The following is a 16,812-nucleotide window of genomic DNA, read 5'->3' on the forward strand; positions in this document are numbered from 1 at the left end:
TGCTGTGTCTCGTTCAGCCAGTATAGGACCACATTTGGGAGCGATTTCGAGTCAATTGGTCGAAAGACCTGGAAGCTATTGAAAAAATCGGCTGAGGTTTTCATGAAAAATGAAGACTTTTCACTAAAATATTCACCAAAAATACAAATTCCACCGGAATCCAATGGGAATTGCTGTGTCTCGTTCAGCCAGTATAGGACCACATTTGGGAGCGATTTCGAGTCAATCGGTCCAAAGACCTGGAAGCTATTGAAAAAATCGGCTGAGGTTTTCATGAAAAATGAAGACCTTTCACTAAAATATTCACCAAAAATACAAATTCCACCGGAATCCAATGGGAACTGCTGTGTCTCGTTCAGCCAGTATAGGACCACATTTGGGAGCGATTTCGAGTCAATCGGTCCAAAGACCTGGAAGCTATTGAAAAAATCGAGCAACGTTTTCATGAAAAATGAAGACTTTTCACTAAAATATTCACCAAAAATACAAATTCCACCGGAATCCAATGGGAACTGCTGTGTCTCGTTCAGCCAGTATAGGACCACATTTGGGAGCGATTTCGAGTCAATCGGTCCAAAGACCTGGAAGCTATTGAAAAAATCGACCAACGTTTTCATGAAAAATGAAGACTTTTCACTAAAATATTCACCAAAAATACAAATTCCACCGGAATCCAATGGGAACTGCTGTGTCTCGTTCAGCCAGTATAGGACCACATTTGGGAGCGATTTCGAGTCAATCGGTCCAAAGACCTGGAAGCTATTGAAAAAATCGAGCAACGTTTTCATGAAAAATGAAGACTTTTCACTAAAATATTCACCAAAAATACAAATTCCACCGGAATCCAATGGGAACTGCTGTGTCTCGTTCAGGCAGTATAGGACCACATTTGGGAGCGATTTCAAGTCAATTGGTTGAAAGACCTGGAAGCTAATGAAAAAATCGGCTGAGGTTTTCATGAAAAATGAAGACTTTTCACTAAAATATTCACCAAAAATACAAATTCCACCGGAATCCAATGGGAACTGCAGTGTCTCGTTCAGCCAGTATAGGACCACATTTGGGAGCGATTTCAAGTCAATTGGTCGAAAGACCTGGAAGCTATTGAAAAAATCGACCAACGTTTTCATGAAAAATGAAGACTTTTCACTAAAATATTCACCAAAAATACAAATCCCACCGGAATCCAATGGGAACTGCTGTGTCTCGTTCAGCCAGTATAGGAGCACATTTGGGAGCGATTTCGAGTCAATCGGTCCAAAGACCTGGAAGCTATTGAAAAAATCGACCAACGTTTTCATGAAAAATGAAGACTTTTCACTAAAATATTCACCAAAAATACAAATTCCACCGGAATCCAATGGGAACTGCTGTGTCTCGTTCAGCCAGTATAGGACCACATTTGGGAGCGATTTCAAGTCAATTGGTCGAAAGACCTGGAAGCTATTGAAAAAATCGGCTGAGGTTTTCATGAAAAATGAAGACTTTTCACTAAAATATTCACCAAAAATACAAATTCCACCGGAATCCAATGGGAATTGCTGTGTCTCGTTCAGCCAGTATAGGACCACATTTGGGAGCGATTTCGAGTCAATCGGTCCAAAGACCTGGAAGCTATTGAAAAAATCGGCTGAGGTTTTCATGAAAAATGAAGACCTTTCACTAAAATATTCACCAAAAATACAAATTCGACCGGAATCCAATGGGAACTGCTGTGTCTCGTTCAGCCAGTATAGGACCACATTTGGGAGCGATTTCGAGTCAATCGGTCCAAAGACCTGGAAGCTATTGAAAAAATCGAGCAACGTTTTCATGAAAAATGAAGACTTTTCACTAAAATATTCACCAAAAATACAAATTCCACCGGAATCCAATGGGAACTGCTGTGTCTCGTTCAGCCAGTATAGGACCACATTTGGGAGCGATTTCAAGTCAATTGGTTGAAAGACCTGGAAGCTAATGAAAAAATCGGCTGAGGTTTTCATGAAAAATGAAGACTTTTCACTAAAATATTCACCAAAAATACAAATTCCACCGGAATCCAATGGGAACTGCAGTGTCTCGTTCAGCCAGTATAGGACCACATTTGGGAGCGATTTCAAGTCAATTGGTCGAAAGACCTGGAAGCTATTGAAAAAATCGACCAACGTTTTCATGAAAAATGAAGACTTTTCACTAAAATATTCACCAAAAATACAAATTCGACCGGAATCCAATGGGAACTGCTGTGTCTCGTTCAGCCAGTATAGGACCACATTTGGGAGCGATTTCGAGTCAATCGGTCCAAAGACCTGGAAGCTATTGAAAAAATCGAGCAACGTTTTCATGAAAAATGAAGACTTTTCACTAAAATATTCACCAAAAATACAAATTCCACCGGAATCCAATGGGAACTGCTGTGTCTCGTTCAGCCAGTATAGGACCACATTTGGGAGCGATTTCAAGTCAATTGGTTGAAAGACCTGGAAGCTAATGAAAAAATCGGCTGAGGTTTTCATGAAAAATGAAGACTTTTCACTAAAATATTCACCAAAAATACAAATTCCACCGGAATCCAATGGGAACTGCAGTGTCTCGTTCAGCCAGTATAGGACCACATTTGGGAGCGATTTCAAGTCAATTGGTCGAAAGACCTGGAAGCTATTGAAAAAATCGACCAACGTTTTCATGAAAAATGAAGACTTTTCACTAAAATATTCACCAAAAATACAAATCCCACCGGAATCCAATGGGAACTGCTGTGTCTCGTTCAGCCAGTATAGGAGCACATTTGGGAGCGATTTCGAGTCAATCGGTCCAAAGACCTGGAAGCTATTGAAAAAATCGACCAACGTTTTCATGAAAAATGAAGACTTTTCACTAAAATATTCACCAAAAATACAAATTCCACCGGAATCCAATGGGAACTGCTGTGTCTCGTTCAGCCAGTATAGGACCACATTTGGGAGCGATTTCGAGTCAATCGTTCCAAAGACCTGGAAGCTATTGAAAAAATCGGCTGAGGTTTTCATGAAAAATGAAGACCTTTCACTAAAATATTCACCAAAAATACAAATTCCACCGGAATCCAATGGGAACTGCTGTGTCTCGTTCAGCCAGTATAGGACCACATTTGGGAGCGATTTCAAGTCAATTGGTCGAAAGACCTGGAAGCTATTGAAAAAATCGGCTGAGGTTTTCATGAAAAATGAAGACTTTTCACTAAAATATTCACCAAAAATACAAATTCCACCGGAATCCAATGGGAACTGCTGTGTCTCGTTCAGCCAGTATAGGACCACATTTGGGAGCGATTTCAAGTCAATTGGTCGAAAGACCTGGAAGCTATTGAAAAAATCGACCAACGTTTTCATGAAAAATGAAGACTTTTCACTAAAATATTCACCAAAAATACAAATCCCACCGGAATCCAATGGGAACTGCTGTGTCTCGTTCAGCCAGTATAGGAGCACATTTGGGAGCGATTTCGAGTCAATCGGTGCAAAGACCTGGAAGCTATTGAAAAAATCGACCAACGTTTTCATGAAAAATGAAGACTTTTCACTAAAATATTCACCAAAAATACAAATTCCACCGGAATCCAATGGGAACTGCTGTGTCTCGTTCAGCCAGTATAGGACCACATTTGGGAGCGATTTCGAGTCAATCGGTCCAAAGACCTGGAAGCTATTGAAAAAATCGACCAACGTTTTCATGAAAAATGAAGACTTTTCACTAAAATATTCACCAAAAATACAAATTCCACCGGAATCCAATGGGAACTGCTGTGTCTCGTTCAGCCAGTATAGGAGCACATTTGGGAGCGATTTCGAGTCAATCGGTCCAAAGACCTGGAAGCTATTGAAAAAATCGGCTGAGGTTTTCATGAAAAATGAAGACTTTTCACTAAAATATTCACCAAAAATACAAATTCCACCGGAATCCAATGGGAACTGCTGTGTCTCGTTCAGCCAGTATAGGACCACATTTGGGAGCGATTTCAAGTCAATTGGTCGAAAGACCTGGAAGCTATTGAAAAAATCGACCAACGTTTTCATGAAAAATGAAGACTTTTCACTAAAATATTCACCAAAAATACAAATCCCACCGGAATCCAATGGGAACTGCTGTGTCTCGTTCAGCCAGTATAGGAGCACATTTGGGAGCGATTTCGAGTCAATCGGTCCAAAGACCTGGAAGCTATTGAAAAAATCGACCAACGTTTTCATGAAAAATGAAGACCTTTCACTAAAATATTCACCAAAAATACAAATTCCACCGGAATCCAATGGGAACTGCTGTGTCTCGTTCAGCCAGTATAGGACCACATTTGGGAGCGATTTCGAGTCAATCGGTCCAAAGACCTGGAAGCTATTGAAAAAATCGGCTGAGGTTTTCATGAAAAATGAAGACCTTTCACTAAAATATTCACCAAAAATACAAATTCCACCGGAATCCAATGGGAACGGCTGTGTCTCGTTCAGCCAGTATAGGACCACATTTGGGAGCGATTTCGAGTCAATCGGTCCAAAGACCTGGAAGCTATTGAAAAAATCGTCCAATGTTCTCATGAAAAATGGCGACTTTTCACTAAAATATTCACCAAAAATACAAATTCCACCGAAATCCAATGGGAACTGCTGTGTCTCGTTCAGCCAGTATAGGACCACATTTGGGAGCAATTTCGAGTCAATCGGTCGAAAGACCTGGAAGCTATTGAAAAAATCGGCTGGGGTTTTCATGAAAAATGAAGACTTTCCACTAAAATATTCACCAAAAATACAAATTCCACCGGAATCCAATGGGAACTGCTGTGTCTCGTTCAGCCAGTATAGGACCACATTTTGGAGCGATATCAAGTCAATTGGTCGAAATACCTGGAAGCTATTGAAAAAATCGGCTGAGGTTTTCATGAAAAATGAAGACTTTTCACTAAAATATTCACCAAAAATACAAATTCCACCGGAATCCAATGGGAACTGCTGTGTCTCGTTCAGCCAGTATAGGACCACATTTGGGAGCGATTTCGAGTCAATCGGTCCAAAGACCTGGAAGCTATTGAAAAAATCGGCCGATGTTCTCATGAAAAATGGCGACTTTTCACTAAAATATTCACCAAAAATACAAATTCCACCGGAATCCAATGGGAACTGCTGTGTCTCGTTCAGCCAGTATAGGAGCACATTTGGGAGCGATTTCGAGTCAATCGGTCCAAAGACCTGGAAGCTATTGAAAAAATCGACCAACGTTTTCATGAAAAATGAAGACTTTTCACTAAAATATTCACCAAAAATACAAATTCCACCGGAATCCAATGGGAACTGCTGTGTCTCGTTCAGCCAGTATAGGACCACATTTGGGAGCGATTTCGAGTCAATCGTTCCAAAGACCTGGAAGCTATTGAAAAAATCGGCTGAGGTTTTCATGAAAAATGAAGACCTTTCACTAAAATATTCACCAAAAATACAAATTCCACCGGAATCCAATGGGAACTGCTGTGTCTCGTTCAGCCAGTATAGGACCACATTTGGGAGCGATTTCAAGTCAATTGGTCGAAAGACCTGGAAGCTATTGAAAAAATCGGCTGAGGTTTTCATGAAAAATGAAGACTTTTCACTAAAATATTCACCAAAAATACAAATTCCACCGGAATCCAATGGGAACTGCTGTGTCTCGTTCAGCCAGTATAGGACCACATTTGGGAGCGATTTCAAGTCAATTGGTCGAAAGACCTGGAAGCTATTGAAAAAATCGACCAACGTTTTCATGAAAAATGAAGACTTTTCACTAAAATATTCACCAAAAATACAAATCCCACCGGAATCCAATGGGAACTGCTGTGTCTCGTTCAGCCAGTATAGGAGCACATTTGGGAGCGATTTCGAGTCAATCGGTGCAAAGACCTGGAAGCTATTGAAAAAATCGACCAACGTTTTCATGAAAAATGAAGACTTTTCACTAAAATATTCACCAAAAATACAAATTCCACCGGAATCCAATGGGAACTGCTGTGTCTCGTTCAGCCAGTATAGGACCACATTTGGGAGCGATTTCGAGTCAATCGGTCCAAAGACCTGGAAGCTATTGAAAAAATCGACCAACGTTTTCATGAAAAATGAAGACTTTTCACTAAAATATTCACCAAAAATACAAATTCCACCGGAATCCAATGGGAACTGCTGTGTCTCGTTCAGCCAGTATAGGAGCACATTTGGGAGCGATTTCGAGTCAATCGGTCCAAAGACCTGGAAGCTATTGAAAAAATCGGCTGAGGTTTTCATGAAAAATGAAGACCTTTCACTAAAATATTCACCAAAAATACAAATTCCACCGGAATCCAATGGGAACTGCTGTGTCTCGTTCAGCCAGTATAGGACCACATTTGGGAGCGATTTCAAGTCAATTGGTTGAAAGACCTGGAAGCTAATGAAAAAATCGGCTGAGGTTTTCATGAAAAATGAAGACTTTTCACTAAAATATTCACCAAAAATACAAATTCCACCGGAATCCAATGGGAACTGCTGTGTCTCGTTCAGCCAGTATAGGACCACATTTGGGAGCGATTTCAAGTCAATTGGTCGAAAGACCTGGAAGCTATTGAAAAAATCGACCAACGTTTTCATGAAAAATGAAGACTTTTCACTAAAATATTCACCAAAAATACAAATCCCACCGGAATCCAATGGGAACTGCTGTGTCTCGTTCAGCCAGTATAGGAGCACATTTGGGAGCGATTTCGAGTCAATCGGTCCAAAGACCTGGAAGCTATTGAAAAAATCGACCAACGTTTTCATGAAAAATGAAGACCTTTCACTAAAATATTCACCAAAAATACAAATTCCACCGGAATCCAATGGGAACTGCTGTGTCTCGTTCAGCCAGTATAGGACCACATTTGGGAGCGATTTCGAGTCAATCGGTCCAAAGACCTGGAAGCTATTGAAAAAATCGGCTGAGGTTTTCATGAAAAATGAAGACCTTTCACTAAAATATTCACCAAAAATACAAATTCCACCGGAATCCAATGGGAATGGCTGTGTCTCGTTCAGCCAGTATAGGACCACATTTGGGAGCGATTTCGAGTCAATCGGTCCAAAGACCTGGAAGCTATTGAAAAAATCGTCCAATGTTCTCATGAAAAATGGCGACTTTTCACTAAAATATTCACCAAAAATACAAATTCCACCGAAATCCAATGGGAACTGCTGTGTCTCGTTCAGCCAGTATAGGACCACATTTGGGAGCAATTTCGAGTCAATCGGTCGAAAGACCTGGAAGCTATTGAAAAAATCGGCTGGGGTTTTCATGAAAAATGAAGACTTTCCACTAAAATATTCACCAAAAATACAAATTCCACCGGAATCCAATGGGAACTGCTGTGTCTCGTTCAGCCAGTATAGGACCACATTTTGGAGCGATATCAAGTCAATTGGTCGAAATACCTGGAAGCTATTGAAAAAATCGGCTGAGGTTTTCATGAAAAATGAAGACTTTTCACTAAAATATTCACCAAAAATACAAATTCCACCGGAATCCAATGGGAACTGCTGTGTCTCGTTCAGCCAGTATAGGACCACATTTGGGAGCGATTTCGAGTCAATCGGTCCAAAGACCTGGAAGCTATTGAAAAAATCGGCCGATGTTCTCATGAAAAATGGCGACTTTTCACTAAAATATTCACCAAAAATACAAATTCCACCGGAATCCAATGGGAACTGCTGTGTCTCGTTCAGCCAGTATAGGAGCACATTTGGGAGCGATTTCGAGTCAATCGGTCCAAAGACCTGGAAGCTATTGAAAAAATCGACCAACGTTCTCATGAAAAATGGCGACTTTTCACTAAAATATTCACCAAAAATACAAATTCCACCGGAATCCAATGGGAACTGCTGTGTCTCTCTCAGCCAGTATAGGACCACATTTGGGAGCGATTTCAAGTCAATCGGTCGAAAGACCTGGAAGCTATTGAAAAAATCGGCTGAGGTTTTCATGAAAAATGAAGACCTTTCACTAAAATATTCACCAAAAATACAAATTCCACCGGAATCCAATGGGAACTGCTGTGTCTCGTTCAGCCAGTATAGGAGCACATTTGGGAGCGATTTCGAGTCAATCGGTCCAAAGACCTGGAAGCTATTGAAAAAATCGACCAACGTTCTCATGAAAAATGGCGACTTTTCACTAAAATATTCACCAAAAATACAAATTCCACCGGAATCCAATGGGAACTGCTGTGTCTCTCTCAGCCAGTATAGGACCACATTTGGGAGCGATTTCAAGTCAATCGGTCGAAAGACCTGGAAGCTATTGAAAAAATCGGCTGAGGTTTTCATGAAAAATGAAGACCTTTCACTAAAATATTCACCAAAAATACAAATTCCACCGGAATCCAATGGGAACTGCTGTGTCTCGTTCAGACAGTATAGGACCACATTTGGGAGCGATTTCAAGTCAATTGGTCGAAAGACCTGGAAGCTATTGAAAAAATCGTCCAATGTTCTCATGAAAAATGAAGACTTTTCACTAAAATATTCACCAAAAATACAAATTCCACCGGAATCCAATGGGAACTGCTGTGTCTCGTTCAGCCAGTATAGGACCACATTTGGGAGCGATTTCGAGTCAATCGGTCCAAAGACCTGGAAGCTATTGAAAAAATCGGCTGAGGTTTTCATGAAAAATGAAGACCTTTCACTAAAATATTCACCAAAAATACAAATTCGACCGGAATCCAATGGGAACTGCTGTGTCTCGTTCAGCCAGTATAGGACCACATTTAGGAGCGATTTCAAGTCAATTGGTCGAAAGACCTGGAAGCTATTGAAAAAATTGGCTGAGGTTTTCATGAAAAATGAAGACTTTTCACTAAAATATTCACCAAAAATACAAATCCCACCGGAATCCAATGGGAACTGCTGTGTCTCGTTCAGCCAGTATAGGAGCACATTTGGGAGCGATTTCGAGTCAATCGGTCCAAAGACCTGGAAGCTATTGAAAAAATCGACCAACGTTTTCATGAAAAATGAAGACTTTTCACTAAAATATTCACCAAAAATACAAATTCCACCGGAATCCAATGGGAACTGCTGTGTCTCGTTCAGCCAGTATAGGACCACATTTGGGAGCGATTTCGAGTCAATCGTTCCAAAGACCTGGAAGCTATTGAAAAAATCGGCTGAGGTTTTCATGAAAAATGAAGACCTTTCACTAAAATATTCACCAAAAATACAAATTCCACCGGAATCCAATGGGAACTGCTGTGTCTCGTTCAGCCAGTATAGGACCACATTTGGGAGCGATTTCAAGTCAATTGGTCGAAAGACCTGGAAGCTATTGAAAAAATCGGCTGAGGTTTTCATGAAAAATGAAGACTTTTCACTAAAATATTCACCAAAAATACAAATTCCACCGGAATCCAATGGGAACTGCTGTGTCTCGTTCAGCCAGTATAGGACCACATTTGGGAGCGATTTCAAGTCAATTGGTCGAAAGACCTGGAAGCTATTGAAAAAATCGACCAACGTTTTCATGAAAAATGAAGACTTTTCACTAAAATATTCACCAAAAATACAAATCCCACCGGAATCCAATGGGAACTGCTGTGTCTCGTTCAGCCAGTATAGGAGCACATTTGGGAGCGATTTCGAGTCAATCGGTGCAAAGACCTGGAAGCTATTGAAAAAATCGACCAACGTTTTCATGAAAAATGAAGACTTTTCACTAAAATATTCACCAAAAATACAAATTCCACCGGAATCCAATGGGAACTGCTGTGTCTCGTTCAGCCAGTATAGGACCACATTTGGGAGCGATTTCGAGTCAATCGGTACAAAGACCTGGAAGCTATTGAAAAAATCGACCAACGTTTTCATGAAAAATGAAGACTTTTCACTAAAATATTCACCAAAAATACAAATTCCACCGGAATCCAATGGGAACTGCTGTGTCTCGTTCAGCCAGTATAGGAGCACATTTGGGAGCGATTTCGAGTCAATCGGTCCAAAGACCTGGAAGCTATTGAAAAAATCGGCTGAGGTTTTCATGAAAAATGAAGACCTTTCACTAAAATATTCACCAAAAATACAAATTCCACCGGAATCCAATGGGAACTGCTGTGTCTCGTTCAGCCAGTATAGGACCACATTTGGGAGCGATTTCAAGTCAATTGGTTGAAAGACCTGGAAGCTAATGAAAAAATCGGCTGAGGTTTTCATGAAAAATGAAGACTTTTCACTAAAATATTCACCAAAAATACAAATTCCACCGGAATCCAATGGGAACTGCTGTGTCTCGTTCAGCCAGTATAGGACCACATTTGGGAGCGATTTCAAGTCAATTGGTCGAAAGACCTGGAAGCTATTGAAAAAATCGACCAACGTTTTCATGAAAAATGAAGACTTTTCACTAAAATATTCACCAAAAATACAAATCCCACCGGAATCCAATGGGAACTGCTGTGTCTCGTTCAGCCAGTATAGGAGCACATTTGGGAGCGATTTCGAGTCAATCGGTCCAAAGACCTGGAAGCTATTGAAAAAATCGACCAACGTTTTCATGAAAAATGAAGACCTTTCACTAAAATATTCACCAAAAATACAAATTCCACCGGAATCCAATGGGAACTGCTGTGTCTCGTTCAGCCAGTATAGGACCACATTTGGGAGCGATTTCGAGTCAATCGGTCCAAAGACCTGGAAGCTATTGAAAAAATCGGCTGAGGTTTTCATGAAAAATGAAGACCTTTCACTAAAATATTCACCAAAAATACAAATTCCACCGGAATCCAATGGGAATGGCTGTGTCTCATTCAGCCAGTATAGGACCACATTTGGGAGCGATTTCGAGTCAATCGGTCCAAAGACCTGGAAGCTATTGAAAAAATCGTCCAATGTTCTCATGAAAAATGGCGACTTTTCACTAAAATATTCACCAAAAATACAAATTCCACCGAAATCCAATGGGAACTGCTGTGTCTCGTTCAGCCAGTATAGGACCACATTTGGGAGCAATTTCGAGTCAATCGGTCGAAAGACCTGGAAGCTATTGAAAAAATCGGCTGGGGTTTTCATGAAAAATGAAGACTTTCCACTAAAATATTCACCAAAAATACAAATTCCACCGGAATCCAATGGGAACTGCTGTGTCTCGTTCAGCCAGTATAGGACCACATTTTGGAGCGATATCAAGTCAATTGGTCGAAATACCTGGAAGCTATTGAAAAAATCGGCTGAGGTTTTCATGAAAAATGAAGACTTTTCACTAAAATATTCACCAAAAATACAAATTCCACCGGAATCCAATGGGAACTGCTGTGTCTCGTTCAGCCAGTATAGGACCACATTTGGGAGCGATTTCGAGTCAATCGGTCCAAAGACCTGGAAGCTATTGAAAAAATCGGCCGATGTTCTCATGAAAAATGGCGACTTTTCACTAAAATATTCACCAAAAATACAAATTCCACCGGAATCCAATGGGAACTGCTGTGTCTCGTTCAGCCAGTATAGGAGCACATTTGGGAGCGATTTCGAGTCAATCGGTCCAAAGACCTGGAAGCTATTGAAAAAATCGACCAACGTTCTCATGAAAAATGGCGACTTTTCACTAAAATATTCACCAAAAATACAAATTCCACCGGAATCCAATGGGAACTGCTGTGTCTCTCTCAGCCAGTATAGGACCACATTTGGGAGCGATTTCAAGTCAATCGGTCGAAAGACCTGGAAGCTATTGAAAAAATCGGCTGAGGTTTTCATGAAAAATGAAGACCTTTCACTAAAATATTCACCAAAAATACAAATTCCACCGGAATCCAATGGGAACTGCTGTGTCTCGTTCAGACAGTATAGGACCACATTTGGGAGCGATTTCAAGTCAATTGGTCGAAAGACCTGGAAGCTATTGAAAAAATCGTCCAATGTTCTCATGAAAAATGAAGACTTTTCACTAAAATATTCACCAAAAATACAAATTCCACCGGAATCCAATGGGAACTGCTGTGTCTCGTTCAGCCAGTATAGGACCACATTTGGGAGCGATTTCGAGTCAATCGGTCCAAAGACCTGGAAGCTATTGAAAAAATCGGCTGAGGTTTTCATGAAAAATGAAGACCTTTCACTAAAATATTCACCAAAAATACAAATTCCACCGGAATCCAATGGGAACTGCTGTGTCTCGTTCAGCCAGTATAGGACCACATTTGGGAGCGATTTCGAGTCAATCGGTCCAAAGACCTGGAAGCTATTGAAAAAATCGACCAACGTTCTCATGAAAAATGGCGACTTTTCACTAAAATATTCACCAAAAATACAAATTCCACCGGAATCCAATGGGAACTGCTGTGTCTCGTTCAGACAGTATAGGACCACATTTGGGAGCGATTTCAAGTCAATCGGTCCAAAGACCTGGAAGCTATTGAAAAAATTGGCTGAGGTTTTCATGAAAAATGAAGACTTTTCACTAAAATATTCACCAAAAATACAAATTCCACCGGAATCCAATGGGAACTGCTGTGTCTCGTTCAGCCAGTATAGGACCACATTTAGGAGCGATTTAGAGTCAATCGGTCCAAAGACCTGGAAGCTATTGAAAAAATCGGCTGAGGTTTTCATGAAAAATGAAGACCTTTCACTAAAATATTCACCAAAAATACAAATTCCACCGGAATCCAATGGGAACTGCTGTGTCTCTTTCAGCCAGTATAGGACCACATTTGGGAGCGATTTCAAGTCAATTGGTCGAAAGACCTGGAAGCTATTGAAAAAATCGGCAGGGGTTTTGATGAAAAATGAAGACTTTTCACTAAAATATTCACCAAAAATACAAATTCCACCGGAATCCAATGGGAACTGCTGTGTCTCGTTCAGCCAGTATAGGACCACATTTAGGAGCGATTTAGAGTCAATCGGTCCAAAGACCTGGAAGCTATTGAAAAAATCAGCTGAGGTTTTCATGAAAAATGAAGACCTTTCACTAAAATATTCACCAAAAATACAAATTCGACCGGAATCCAATGGGAACTGCTGTGTCTCGTTCAGCCAGTATAGGACCACATTTAGGAGCGATTTCAAGTCAATTGGTCGAAAGACCTGGAAGGTATTGAAAAAATCGGCTGAGGTTTTCATGAAAAATGAAGACTTTTCACTAAAATATTCACCAAAAATACAAATTCCACCGGAATCCAATGGGAACTGCTGTGTCTCGTTCAGCCAGTATAGGACCACATTTGGGAGCAATTTCGAGTCAATCGGTCGAAAGACCTGGAAGCTATTGAAAAAATCGGCTGGGGTTTTCATGAAAAATGAAGACTTTTCACTAAAATATTCACCAAAAATACAAATTCCACCGGAATCCAATGGGAACTGCTGTGTCTCGTTCAGCCAGTATAGGACCACATTTGGGAGCGATTTCAAGTCAATTGGTCGAAAGACCTGGAAGCTATTGAAAAAATCGGCTGAGGTTTTCATGAAAAATGAAGACTTTTCACTAAAATATTCACCAAAAATACAAATTCCACCGGAATCCAATGGGAACTGCTGTGTCTCGTTCAGCCAGTATAGGACCACATTTGGGAGCGATTTCGAGTCAATCGGTCCAAAGACCTGGAAGCTATTGAAAAAATCGGCCGACGTTCTCATGAAAAATGGCGACTTTTCACTAAAATATTCACCAAAAATACAAATTCCACCGGAATCCAATGGGAACTGCTGTGTCTCGTTCAGCCAGTATAGGAGCACATTTGGGAGCGATTTCGAGTCAATCGGTCCAAAGACCTGGAAGCTATTGAAAAAATCGACCAACGTTCTCATGAAAAATGGCGACTTTTCACTAAAATATTCACCAAAAATACAAATTCCACCGGAATCCAATGGGAACTGCTGTGTCTCTCTCAGCCAGTATAGGACCACATTTGGGAGCGATTTCAAGTCAATCGGTCGAAAGACCTGGAAGCTATTGAAAAAATCGGCTGAGGTTTTCATGAAAAATGAAGACCTTTCACTAAAATATTCACCAAAAATACAAATTCCACCGGAATCCAATGGGAACTGCTGTGTCTCGTTCAGCCAGTATAGGACCACATTTGGGAGCGATTTCGAGTCAATCGGTCCAAAGACCTGGAAGCTATTGAAAAAATCGGCTGAGGTTTTCATGAAAAATGAAGACCTTTCACTAAAATATTCACCAAAAATACAAATTCCACCGGAATCCAATGGGAACTGCTGTGTCTCGTTCAGCCAGTATAGGACCACATTTGGGAGCGATTTCAAGTCAATTGGTCGAAAGACCTGGAAGCTATTGAAAAAATCGGCTGAGGTTTTCATGAAAAATGAAGACTTTTCACTAAAATATTCACCAAAAATACAAATTCCACCGGAATCCAATGGGAACTGCTGTGTCTCGTTCAGCCAGTATAGGACCACATTTGGGAGCGATTTCAAGTAAATCGGTCCAAAGACCTGGAAGCTATTGAAAAAATCGGCTGAGGTTTTCATGAAAAATGAAGACCTTTCACTAAAATATTCACCAAAAATACAAATTCCACCGGAATCCAATGGGAACTGCTGTGTCTCGTTCAGCCAGTATAGGACCACATTTGGGAGCGATTTCGAGTCAATCGGTCCAAAGACCTGGAAGCTATTGAAAAAATCGTCCAATGTTCTCATGAAAAATGGCGACTTTTCACTAAAATATTCACCAAAAATACAAATTCCACCAGAATCCAATGGGAACTGCTGTGTCTCGTTCAGCCAGTATAGGACCACATTTGGGAGCAATTTCGAGTCAATCGGTCGAAAGACCTGGAAGCTATTGAAAAAATCGGCTGGGGTTTTCATGAAAAATGAAGACTTTTCACTAAAATATTCACCAAAAATACAAATTCCACCGGAATCCAATGGGAACTGCTGTGTCTCGTTCAGCCAGTATAGGACCACATTTGGGAGCGATTTCAAGTCAATTGGTCGAAAGACCTGGAAGCTATTGAAAAAAGCGGCTGAGGTTTTCATGAAAAATGAAGACTTTTCACTAAAATATTCACCAAAAATACAAATTCCACCGGAATCCAATGGGAACTGCTGTGTCTCGTTCAGCCAGTATAGGACCACATTTGGGAGCGATTTCGAGTCAATCGGTCCAAAGACCTGGAAGCTATTGAAAAAATCGGCCGACGTTCTCATGAAAAATGGCGACTTTTCACTAAAATATTCACCAAAAATACAAATTCCACCGGAATCCAATGGGAACTGCTGTGTCTCGTTCAGCCAGTATAGGAGCACATTTGGGAGCGATTTCGAGTCAATCGGTCCAAAGACCTGGAAGCTATTGAAAAAATCGACCAACGTTCTCATGAAAAATGGCGACTTTTCACTAAAATATTCACCAAAAATACAAATTCCACCGGAATCCAATGGGAACTGCTGTGTCTCGTTCAGCCAGTATAGGACCACATTTGGGAGCGATTTCGAGTCAATCGGTCCAAAGACCTGGAAGCTATTGAAAAAATCGGCTGAGGTTTTCATGAAAAATGAAGACCTTTCACTAAAATATTCACCAAAAATACAAATTCGACCGGAATCCAATGGGAACTGCTGTGTCTCGTTCAGCCAGTATAGGACCACATTTAGGAGCGATTTCAAGTCAATTGGTCGAAAGACCTGGAAGCTATTGAAAAAATCGGCTGAGGTTTTCATGAAAAATGAAGACTTTTCACTAAAATATTCACCAAAAATACAAATTCCACCGGAATCCAATGGGAACTGCTGTGTCTCGTTCAGCCAGTATAGGACCACATTTGGGAGCGATTTCGAGTCAATCGGTCCAAAGACCTGGAAGCTATTGAAAAAATCGGCCGACGTTCTCATGAAAAATGGCGACTTTTCACTAAAATATTCACCAAAAATACAAATTCCACCGGAATCCAATGGGAACTGCTGTGTCTCGTTCAGCCAGTATAGGAGCACATTTGGGAGCGATTTCGAGTCAATCGGTCCAAAGACCTGGAAGCTATTGAAAAAATCGACCAACGTTCTCATGAAAAATGGCGACTTTTCACTAAAATATTCACCAAAAATACAAATTCCACCGGAATCCAATGGGAACTGCTGTGTCTCTCTCAGCCAGTATAGGACCACATTTGGGAGCGATTTCAAGTCAATCGGTCGAAAGACCTGGAAGCTATTGAAAAAATCGGCTGAGGTTTTCATGAAAAATGAAGACCTTTCACTAAAATATTCACCAAAAATACAAATTCCACCGGAATCCAATGGGAACTGCTGTGTCTCGTTCAGCCAGTATAGGACCACATTTGGGAGCGATTTCAAGTCAATTGGTCGAAAGACCTGGAAGCTATTGAAAAAATCGGCTGAGGTTTTCATGAAAAATGAAGACTTTTCACTAAAATATTCACCAAAAATACAAATTCCACCGGAATCCAATGGGAACTGCTGTGTCTCGTTCAGCCAGTATAGGACCACATTTGGGAGCGATTTCAAGTAAATCGGTCCAAAGACCTGGAAGCTATTGAAAAAATCGGCTGAGGTTTTCATGAAAAATGAAGACCTTTCACTAAAATATTCACCAAAAATACAAATTCCACCGGAATCCAATGGGAACTGCTGTGTCTCGTTCAGCCAGTATAGGACCACATTTGGGAGCGATTTCGAGTCAATCGGTCCAAAGACCTGGAAGCTATTGAAAAAATCGTCCAATGTTCTCATGAAAAATGGCGACTTTTCACTAAAATATTCACCAAAAATACAAATTCCACCAGAATCCAATGGGAACTGCTGTGTCTCGTTCAGCCAGTATAGGACCACATTTGGGAGCAATTTCGAGTCA

This window comes from Pagrus major, chromosome 6 (genome assembly GCF_040436345.1).
Source record: "Pagrus major chromosome 6, Pma_NU_1.0".
NCBI lineage: Eukaryota > Metazoa > Chordata > Actinopteri > Spariformes > Sparidae > Pagrus > Pagrus major.